We start from the raw sequence: 10,699 nt of genomic DNA on the forward strand, positions 1-10,699 counted from the left end.
TCTTTAAGTAGGGGCGCCTGGGAGGCTCAGTCATTAAGCATCTACATTTGGCTCAGGTCACGATCCCAGGGTCCTGGAATCAAGTCCCACATGGGGCTCCCTGCTCAGGGGGGTGCTTGCTTCTCCCTCTTCATCTGCTGCTCCCCCTTCTTGTGCTCTCTCTCCCTCTGTCAAATAAGTAAATTAAAAGAAAAAAAGGAATCTTTAAATAAATTGAGTCATGCTTTCCTTTTGACAATATACTTATAGAAATAAAATATGTAAGTCCCTCACAATATAGTAATGATGATGTGATGATGATGATGATGATGAAAATGGTGGTAATTATAATAATGTTATTGCATCACACTTTAGGAGTTCTGATGTAATACTATAATATAATAATTATCATTTATTGAGTATTCTGATTACTATGCTATAATAAATAACCCTAATATATAGTGATGTAAAATAATGATTCATTATGCTCATAGATTCTGTGGGCCAGGAATTTGGAAAGAGCACAATGGAGATGACTTGTCTCTGCTCTAGGATATCTGAAGTCTCAGCTGGAAGACTCCAACCCTGAGAGATGATATGATCTAATGGCTCCTTCACTCTTATGTAGGTCTGGTGGTTAATGATGGCTGTCAAATGAGACCTTAGCTGGGACTTTCATTTCAGGAATGCCTACACATGGCCTCTCCATATGTCCTGGGCTTCCTCACAACTTGGTGACTAGGTTCAAGGGGTGAGAATTTCAAGAGAGAGTTAGAGCCAGGCAGAAGTCATGTCCATCTTTTATGATCTAGATTCAGAAGTCAAGCATTGTCACTTCTACCTCAGTCTTTTTGTTGAGGCAGTTACAAAGATTTACCCAGTTTCAAGAAGAAGTAAAATGGCCTACCTCCTAATAGAAATGTGTCAATATTTCTATACTATATACTAATACTATAGGAAGACAGTGTAGCATGTAAGGTATATACCATATAACACACTATAACATACACACACATACATACACACACACACACATAGTATATATAGTATAGATATATAGTAGATATATAGTATATAACATACTAAAACATATTTGTGTGTGTGTGCGTGTATGTAGTGTATCATATGGGTGGAGGTTTCTGTGATCTGTTCTGCATAACTGACCACCAGACCTGCATGTATGCAGGCAGTCTGAGGAATGTCATTTGTGAGACTTGTGCTGCATAAGTGACCATGGGAGTCTGATAAATCAATTATTAGCTGGCCTCTAGATCAGAATTGGCCCTTCTGGTCTGGACAACAGGGACTATAAATTTTGCCTTTCTTCTTCTCTGGCTCCAGGTTGGGCTGGTCCCCCAGAATGGAATCTGGGTAAGGAGGCAAGCACATTTAACCCAGCCTCCTTGAAGATGTAAATACATGATAACATAGAAATGCAGCTCACTGCAAACTGCAGGTAGGCAAACAAAGGTTTAACTTCAGATCCTGTCATTTGCCCTTTAAATATGGCTCTATAGGGATGGTCAGTTAGATGTCTCACCTGAGGGGAAGATGCTCCACCCAGGCCTCTCGATCCAGACTCCAGCTTGTCTAAATCCATGGGGCTTTCCCAGCTAATGAATTTGGATGTTGTAAGTACCAGCTTGATGTAACTCTATCTTATTCTCCTTCACTACTTATATTGCCCTCATCTGTGCATAGATTTTCCTTCTCTTCTTTTCATTTCCACTAGGTTTTCACTTTACAATATCAATAAAGTGTTTTTCCCCTTCAAAACTGAAAACACAGCAGTTGTGAATATTTTCTTTAGAACAGACAGCCATCTTTTGAAAATGTAATATTCTACAATAAGAAATTACTTTTTGTTAAATACTTTACATGCAACATTTTAAACTTTACAACTATGACACTGGTCTCATCTTCCATTTACAGATGAGAAACCTGTAAGATCAGAGAGGTTAAATAATTTAGGCAAAGTCACATAGGTAAGTTAAAAAAGCCACAATTTAAATTAAGGATATTTTATTCCAAGGAGAGGGTGCTCACTTACTACATTGAAAGTGATCATTTATTGATAAGTTTTTAAAAATAATTATCAAATAAGGATTTGTGTTAATTTGTGTTAGGGGGTTTATGTGTTAAGAAATCAAGATACACTTTCAATACTTTGGGCCATAGTTCATTGGAAAGAGACACTGGAAAATAAGAAAGAATTGGAACCAGCCTCTATAGTTTCAGGACTGGAATTTATGAATAAATAGATTACCTTTGGGTATACCACACAATTTTAGAGGCTCAACAGCAGCTTTAGAAAACTGTCTTGTTTTTGACTAGTCACTTTCTGTCCTTAGTATCTACTATAAGTTTACCTCTATGTTCTTACCAACAATAGCTGACTCTTGGTGAGTAAATTACTCTATTGCCTGAATTACTACCCATGTCTCACATACAAACTCTCTGAGAAAGGGTCTGACTTTGGTCTACTAGTCAAAACTCCACAGAACATGCCTTTATTTGTCAGCCTCTAGTGGTCAGCACCCACTCTTAGTCCAGTCAAACCAGGATTTCAGATCACATGACAAAATCATGACCATCAACTCCAAAGGACCAGCCCTTAGTTACTTTGCTCACATGGCAGCTTTTGGTGGGGCTAACAGTTAAGGCATGATGGATTATTTAATACTGAGACTTTAAATATAGGAACTTAAACTGTTCCAGAGCATTCTAGCCTCCAAGGAAGCAAAGGACCTATCAAATGATGTATTTTCTGGACATTTGTGTCACAGAGTTCTAGGTATTAGTCTTTTTAACTGGAGTTAACTGGAGTGGTTTGTAGGAGCTGCTTACAACAAGCTCTATTCATTCTTTCTGGGCACTGATGCTAAGAACTTGAAGCAGGACTTGTCCCATTTGGCTGCTACAGGTTTCTGTGAAAAGCCCTGCAGAAGCTGTTAACAAAATTATCTACTGGAGGGCATCAGAAGAGATCATCATTGGAAGTAGCAGTTGCCATTCTCTGATAATCTAGAGTAAGTGATCTTAATCAATATGAAAAAGACAAGAACATTGGTCTTTCAAGATTTTCACATTTAGAAGGCATGACTAGTTTTCTCTTAGGAAAGTTAGTTAAAATGTTCAGAAATTTGGGGAAGAGGATAAGGCATATATTGAAACTTTACTGAAACTGCTTCATTCCTTAGAATCTTTTTGTAGTACATAATCCTGTAAAGAATTAATAGAATTCTGACTGGTAGAAGATGTATAAACTATAGCCAAATAAACACAGATGCTAGAAATATTGAGAATGGGTTAGTTAACAATAAATTAATTCTGTTATTATTTTCAATTGGTTGGGCCTGGAACCTAGCTAGCATCTTCTGAATATTTCTTTAAAAAATTACCAGAGGAAAATAGAATAAAGTCAATATTCTATTTATTTGTCACAAATAACTTTATTTCTTCAGTTAGTAATATCATTTATCTCAAAGAGGTGAGCAGACGTCCCTGAAAGCTCCCATTTGCCAGTGACAGAAGACAGCCATAAAGCTGACTTTTTTATTTGTGGTTAGATTCCAAAATGCTGAAATAGACTGTAATAAAATGTGCTTTGTTCCTAGAAAACTATGCAGCTTGTGTGACTTTTTATACATTGCATTTTTTTTTCTTCTCTCTTCAGGGATTTTTCTCAAACTTAATTTTCAACTAGCGCATGCTGAACAGATCTCAGTAAATTACACCCACCCTCTAACTTGTTAGGGAGTCCAGAAGATTGAGATTTATATTTGACATCTTCTTCTTCATTCTCCATATTATATTTACCACTAAATCATGTGCTTTCAAATTGTGCTTCATGCCACTCCTTTATATCCATCTCTACTGCCACCTTTCTAATACAAGCAAAAATACTTGTAAAAAAAAAAAAATCATTTCTTGCCTAACCCACTGTAATAACTTCCAAATTCATCATCCCATTTTTTCTCTTGACCCTCTCCAGTTCTGTTTTTACAGAATAGCCAGAGGATTATTTTTAAATCATCAATTGCATTTCATGCTATTTCCCAACTTAAAAATCTTAAGTGGCTTTGCATTAGAATGAAATCCAAACTCCTAATTTTTGGCTACAAGATCCCAGTTGAAATGTCTTCCCCATTATGATTATGTTGGATGGATAATTTTTATTTACTTCTTCAGATTCAAATATCTGAGTGGGACCAGAGTGAGGTCAGGGCACTTAGACCCTTAACTTCCTGCAGTCGGTTACCCCAGTTCCTTTCAGATGGATAGCTAGTTATTGCACATTTTCATAACTGCTCACTCCCTTGCACCTTCAGGCCCAGAGGTGGTAATGGTTTTCCACTAGTTGTTAGCTCTGGAGGCACTATATCTTCTCTCATTTATTTTCTTGCTTCTTGCCCACCCCTTTGTAATGGTCCTTTATTAAACATTTTACAAATTAGCCAGATTGGATGTGCCATCTCTTTTTTGTTAGGAATATGACCGATTAAATATCTGGTAGTAGGGGTGGCCTGAAAAATCGATTGGGTAGCTCCGTACATTTGAGAAACAGATAATCTTTTGGTGGAGAGGAATAGGACACTAATAGTCCATGGCTTACAGTGTCTTTATGATTATTTAAAATTCCACCCATATGGCACAGGCTTAAGTGAATGTAGAAAGCAAGGAAGTGGAATCAAGTGCTGCAATCCTTGGTTTTATGGTAACAGTAGTGACTATAAAGATTATGGATTGGGTTGGCTGTTTTGGAAGCTCCTAGATATCATACAGGGTCAAAGGAACAAATTCAAAGTCATAAAAATATAACCCAGAGTGCAAGATAGAAATCAGAAATCTTTGGGGTGCCTCAGTCACTTAAGCATCTGCCATCAGCTCACATCACGATCCCAGGGTACTGGGATCGAATTCCCCATAGGGCTCCTTGATCAGTGGGGAGCCTTTTCTCCCTCTGGCTGCTTCTCCCTCTCCCTCTGCCTGCTGTGCTCTCTCTCCATGTGTCACATAAATAAATAAAACCTTAAAAAAAAATAAAAAGAAAAAAACAGAAATCTTCAAGGGCATCTTTGAAGGAGTTCCCTTATTTCCTGTAGTCATTGGGCAGATTTGGCTGAAGACCAACCCCAGGGTCTGATTAAAAGTCTATAGAGTTGTAGTGCCAGTTCAAGGCTTAATCCCATGGGATAAAGTGATCTTACCTCCCTCTCCCATCTGAGGGAGAGATTCCCCTTAAAATGAAACTTTTAATGACTGCTGCTGGGTGCAGTGTCTCACAAAGAAGTGCCAGTTCTTCTAGCTACCCACCAGCACTATCCTTCATGGCTTCTCTACCCATAGGAGTAAGATCCCAACATGGACTTAATGGAGACATACAAAGCCTACTCTGAATGGTATAGCTTATATACCCTAAGGGTTGTAGGACCCCATCAGTTTTATTAGCAGGAATCAGAAGCATGTATAAGTGTGGAATGGATGGATATTATTTGGTAGGACAAAAATGACTAATATGCATATGCCCACAAAAGTTACAGAATTTCACGTGCTGTTTTAAGCACCTAGGAGTGATTTTAATCGATTAGGTTGGCTATCTATAGGCTAGAGACATCTGTGGTCTATCATCAAAAAAGTGTTAAAGCTGGAATTTACCTGGTATACTGGAAAAGAAGGAATTAAAAAGCCCAGAGAGATAGCAATATTGGATTCATTTAATACCAAAAACTTCTCAGGTATTCCTCTAACCATACCTGTTAGAGCCAGGAACTTGACAACACTTTTTTTTTTTTTTTTTTAAATGCCTTAGTTGAAGGGTTACTAGTAGACACTCCTGTAGTCTGGAGATCATGGTTGCAATGCTCGTTCATTCACTTTCCTTAACTAAATAAATCCCAACTTTGGGCTTTGTTGATATTAGTAACAGCTAAGCATTAATACACTGAATGGCAGAATTAAAGGTCAAAGAATAAACCTCACTTCCAATATCCCAACATCCTGGTAGTACTTACTCTCTTTCACATAAGGTTGTGAATCTAAAGCCTTTGAAATCAATAATATGTATTTTTTATTTATTTTAAGCAATTTGGTGATTTCTTTCTGTGTCTTTTAATAGTAATTAAAATTTTTTTTTTTGTCATTGGCTTCTTAACCCTTAAGACCTTTCTTAAAAACAAAGTCCAATTTGTAAAATTTTTATTGTGTATGTGCATATATATTTATATTTATATAAATTCCATATGTATGTATACTTCAACTGAAGTTAAAAGAAGGATAGAGATAAAAGCGTGTGGAAAAGGTTAAGAAGATTTTCCTTTGATTGGCTCTCAAGAGCATGGTTGGAAATCCATTGGTCAACTGATCAAGGTGATTGGCTTATTACTTTTAGAATTGTCCTTTCCCTTTCTAAAGAAAGATGATGAGTTATTGGTATCAGAGGCATGATGTCCTTTAAAAACTCATAAATAATATTTAGTAACCTAGTCATTGTTTCAGCCAGTTCCTTAAGAAGCATGAGATGTATGTTATTAGGATTGATAATTGGATGGAATCCAGTTTTTAGTGTAATGTTTGATATGAAGCTGCCCTGCTTTTACCACCCTATCCCATATCTAGTTATTGACTGGTATAGGAAATTAAAGGAAAGTTGCTTTTGTTTTGTTAGTCTCATCAGTAGATTTTTTTTTTTCTTTTGCTATAGGCCTAGTAAAATGAAAGTGAATTTTTAAGTTTATTTCTCAGGATTCCCAAGAATAGAACATGCATCAAATTAAACACTTTATAATGTGATATTATGGATAAGATTAATGAAATGTATCAAATATGTCAGTGATGGTTTTCTTATGACAATAGATTTTAATTCACAGGAAAATCCTCACCAGCTTGCTTAAAATCAAGTTTTCAGAGGTTAACATGATAGCAATAACAATAAAAATGATGACTAATATTTGTAGAGCATTATGTACCAAGCCCTGTACTTTATATGGATGATCTCATTGAAGTCTCAGATCAAATCGCCATGTGATACCACATTCAAGTTCACATATGAGGGAAACAGGCTTAGAGAGATTAGGTAAATTCCCCAGGCCCATAAACATCGTACAAGTGGCTAAGAGAAGCCATGTTTAAATTTATTGTCTGTACCAAAGTGTCTCCCTATTGATGGTGCGTCTCTTTAATTGCGGTGGTGAGGACAATAGGACTTGGAGAAATTTGGTAGTTAATATTCTGAAAGAAGTAGCAAATATACGAAAGCAAATTTAGAAGCCAACCCATAAAACCATTATATTTTATTGATGAAGAACATGAGGCATAAATAGTATAATGTTGCCTGGATATATCTCTTACAAATTAAGGGAATTTAGGCCTCTCAATTTCTCAGTTTTCTCATCTGTAAAATGGGAATGATAATAATAGAACCTACCTCGAAGAATCACTCTAAAATTCATTACATCTTTGTGATATGTATCTAGTTTTCCCTCTTTCTAAAGTGTAAAAACAAGAAAATTCAGGAAGCATAAGAGTTAAAAAGGATAACTAAATAAATGATCATCTATGTGCATCACTTTCTATTCTAATTCTCAGAAATATTAGAATAAAGGATAAGGAAGAATCTGGCCAGGAGCATGCATAGTAAAATAAAATTTAGATTCAAATTGCTAGAAGGGGTAAAAGTTTTATATTTTCTTTTCATTTCTTGGGGCTAATTTGTAGACAAGAGGAGGTTTATTATCTCTACAAGGATATAACACATTAAAAGTGGAAGAAAACCCAACCAACTTTCTACCTCTCCAAACTGTACGGTTACTATCTTGGTTAACAAAAAATGCTGAATAGGCAGTTCTTGGCATTGGTTTATCTCTGTAATAATGCCAGGATTGCTACCTCTGAAATTATATTAGCCTTTCTTTCTTGGTCTCAAGATGGTTACTGCAGGTCCAGAAATCATGGACACAGTTAAAGAATGAAAAAATGGGAAAGGAATGGAATCAATCTCCTCTATCCCTTTTATGAGGAAAAGCAAAACCTTCCAAAAAGGCTTCCCAGGATACTTGTGCCAATATCTTATTTGCCAACACCAATGCCATCATGATTCCAACTGGCCTTCCAGTATAGGCAGGTAATGAAAGGTAAAGAATGGACATCAACAGTATTATTCAGATTTATGATTATCATATGTTGACTGCATTTTTATATTAGTTGGGATATAAATTAATGGAAATGGGGAAACTGCCACTTATATCTGCCACTTGCAGAGTATTAAGTTCTAGGATATATGTTAGGTACTTTATGGTCATTATTTAATACTCAAAACATCTTTGGGAAAATAGATGAATAAACCAATTTGGAAAGGTGAATTCCATTGCAAACATCTTATACATAATATTCTTTGAAACTGAATTTGGCTGACTTGAAAGTCTGTATTTACAACTGGAACATGAAAAAAATGAAGGAAGCTGTAGAATAATAGCCACAAAAGTAATGAATGCTTATTAAATATCAGGTATCACAAAAGTTAGCACATTTTAAAATAAATTACCACATTTATCCTCAGTAATTTTCTGAGATATTTTTATCCCTATTTTATAGATAGGTAAATGAAATCAGGGAAGGGGGCTACGTTTTTAAAGTTTGTTTAGACAAAATTCTGGGACGGGGGTTCATATCTAAATCTAAATAATTTACTCCCAACCACTAAAACAGATTACCATTTGCCATCTATATTTAGGGGAGTGTTGTCTAACCTCGCATCATAACATGTGATAATTCTAGAATGAGAACAGAATATACTCTCCAGGCAGGTGTTGGAAAAATACACTTGGGTTTTTCCTCATTTATCTGTTAAAAATGTCAGGATAAAGTCCCAGGCAGTTTCAGAAGGAAAGGAAGTATATGTAACATCAGGGATGTCTGGCATAGAGAATCTATTTTGCCTGATGATCTGAAAGAGTGTGAGCCTGGAAAAGACAGTTAAACTGAGGCAGTTCCTTAGAAGCAATATATTCTACCCCTCTAACTACAGTGCCATATATTCTCTATTTAAGCTCTTTTTAATACAAGTAAGACAATAGAAAAACAAAAACAAAAACAAAAACCACAATACCTTAAGGTCAGTATTTGTTTTTATTTTTATAAGATTTAACTTATTTATTTGACAGAGAGAGTGAGCACAAGCTGAGGGAGTAGCAGAGGGAGAGGGAGAAGTAGACCCCACCCCCACGCCAGGCAGGGAGCTCAATGCAGGACTCGATCCCAGTCCCTTGAGATCAGGACCTGAGCCGAAGGCAGGTGCTTAACTGACTGAGCCACCCAGGTGCCCCAAGGTCAGTATTTCTTCACAATTAAGTAATAGAGTTAAAATGCCTTCAGAGTATTAGAAAATTCCAGAACCAGCATCCTTATGGAAGGGAGAAAAAGGCAAGCATAAGGCACTGTCTTTGTTAACTATGAGATGATAGTATATACTTAGCTGGGGGCCTATAATGGTCATGTGGGGGTGGAAGGATGAGAATTATTTTTTCCCCCACATAGGTTCTCTTTAAAGAGGTTTTAAAGGCTTACTTCCCTTTAAAGGTAATAATGAAAGGTTTCAGAAAGGTGTTTTAGCACAGTTCACTGAGCAGAATGAAAACGTTTGCCCCATGGATATCAAATACACAGGGGAAAAAAACACCTCCAATAACTGATGGCAACTACTAAAGGAGAAAAAAAATTAAAAACCAGGTGTGAGCTTTTATTGCTAGCACAACTATGATGACTTTATAAAATGACTTTTGTGCCTCAGGAGCCTGGCCTGAACATCTGAATAATCTTATTTCTCAAGGTGTCTGTCATCTCAAGGATCTATTCATTATTCATTTGATCCATGCTTATGGATGAACCTGTACCCTTTAATGATCAGGAAAAATGACTTTATGCTAATCCCAAGGAGGGGGTAATTAGGCATTTCAAGTCCCTCTGGTTCCCATCAGTTTAGTAACCACTCCTTTTTGTATCTTGAAACTATGAATACATGATATTATATTGTAACTTGTAACATGGTTCTATGTCATCTTTCTCCTTCTTGCTGTGAGACACATACATATTGAATCTCTGTTTTTCAGAACAATTCAAATATTTAAACTTTATTCTGAGTTTCTAGTAATAATACTTTTAATAAAGGTATGACTTCTTTATTCTAATGATCATAATTACAAATAATAGTTATAACTAACATTTACTGAGTTATTGCTGAATGCTAGTCTCTCTAAATATTTCATAAGCCTAATCTCAGTTTTCTTAGCAACATAATGGAATACGTACACTTATATATTTTTTTTTCTTGAGCTCAGAACAAGTGAAGAAACCTTCATAGTTGTAAATGTCAGTAGTAAAACCTTTCCATCATTGCTCAGAACTGATTAGTCTTTCGTATACACACATACCCTCTCCACCCTCACCCCAGGCTCATTCATCAAGTCATCACTTATACACTGCCCCTTGCGGATGCGTGCAAAATAAAATAAATAAATAAATCAAATTGATTTTCTCCTATTAACCTGTTTTATGTCAATTTAACTCTTAGACCAACCAGAAGAACTTTGAAGGATAGAGAAAACTTCCTCCCCAACAAGCTTATTGAGTAGAAACCAAACAAGCATTCACGTGGAAGCAAGATAACTCCTTAGAGTGTCAGGCTTCTCTATTTGCTTGCTGTCCAGAACAGCCTTATGAAACT

The 10,699-nt window shown here is 36.1% G+C and overlaps 1 non-coding gene across 1 annotated transcript; it reads right to left on the reverse strand.

The window, feature by feature from the left end:
- Positions 1–10,304: 10,304 nt before the first annotated feature.
- LOC116882081 lies at positions 10,305–10,374 on the reverse strand. The gene has a single exon (XR_004385546.1). It is a non-coding gene; the product is annotated as a small nucleolar RNA U2-30 (small nucleolar RNA).
- Positions 10,375–10,699: the final 325 nt, after the last annotated feature.

Source organism: Lontra canadensis, unplaced genomic scaffold (assembly GCF_010015895.1).
Source record: "Lontra canadensis isolate GAN:19392208 unplaced genomic scaffold, GSC_riverotter_1.0 scaffold80, whole genome shotgun sequence".
NCBI lineage: Eukaryota > Metazoa > Chordata > Mammalia > Carnivora > Mustelidae > Lontra > Lontra canadensis.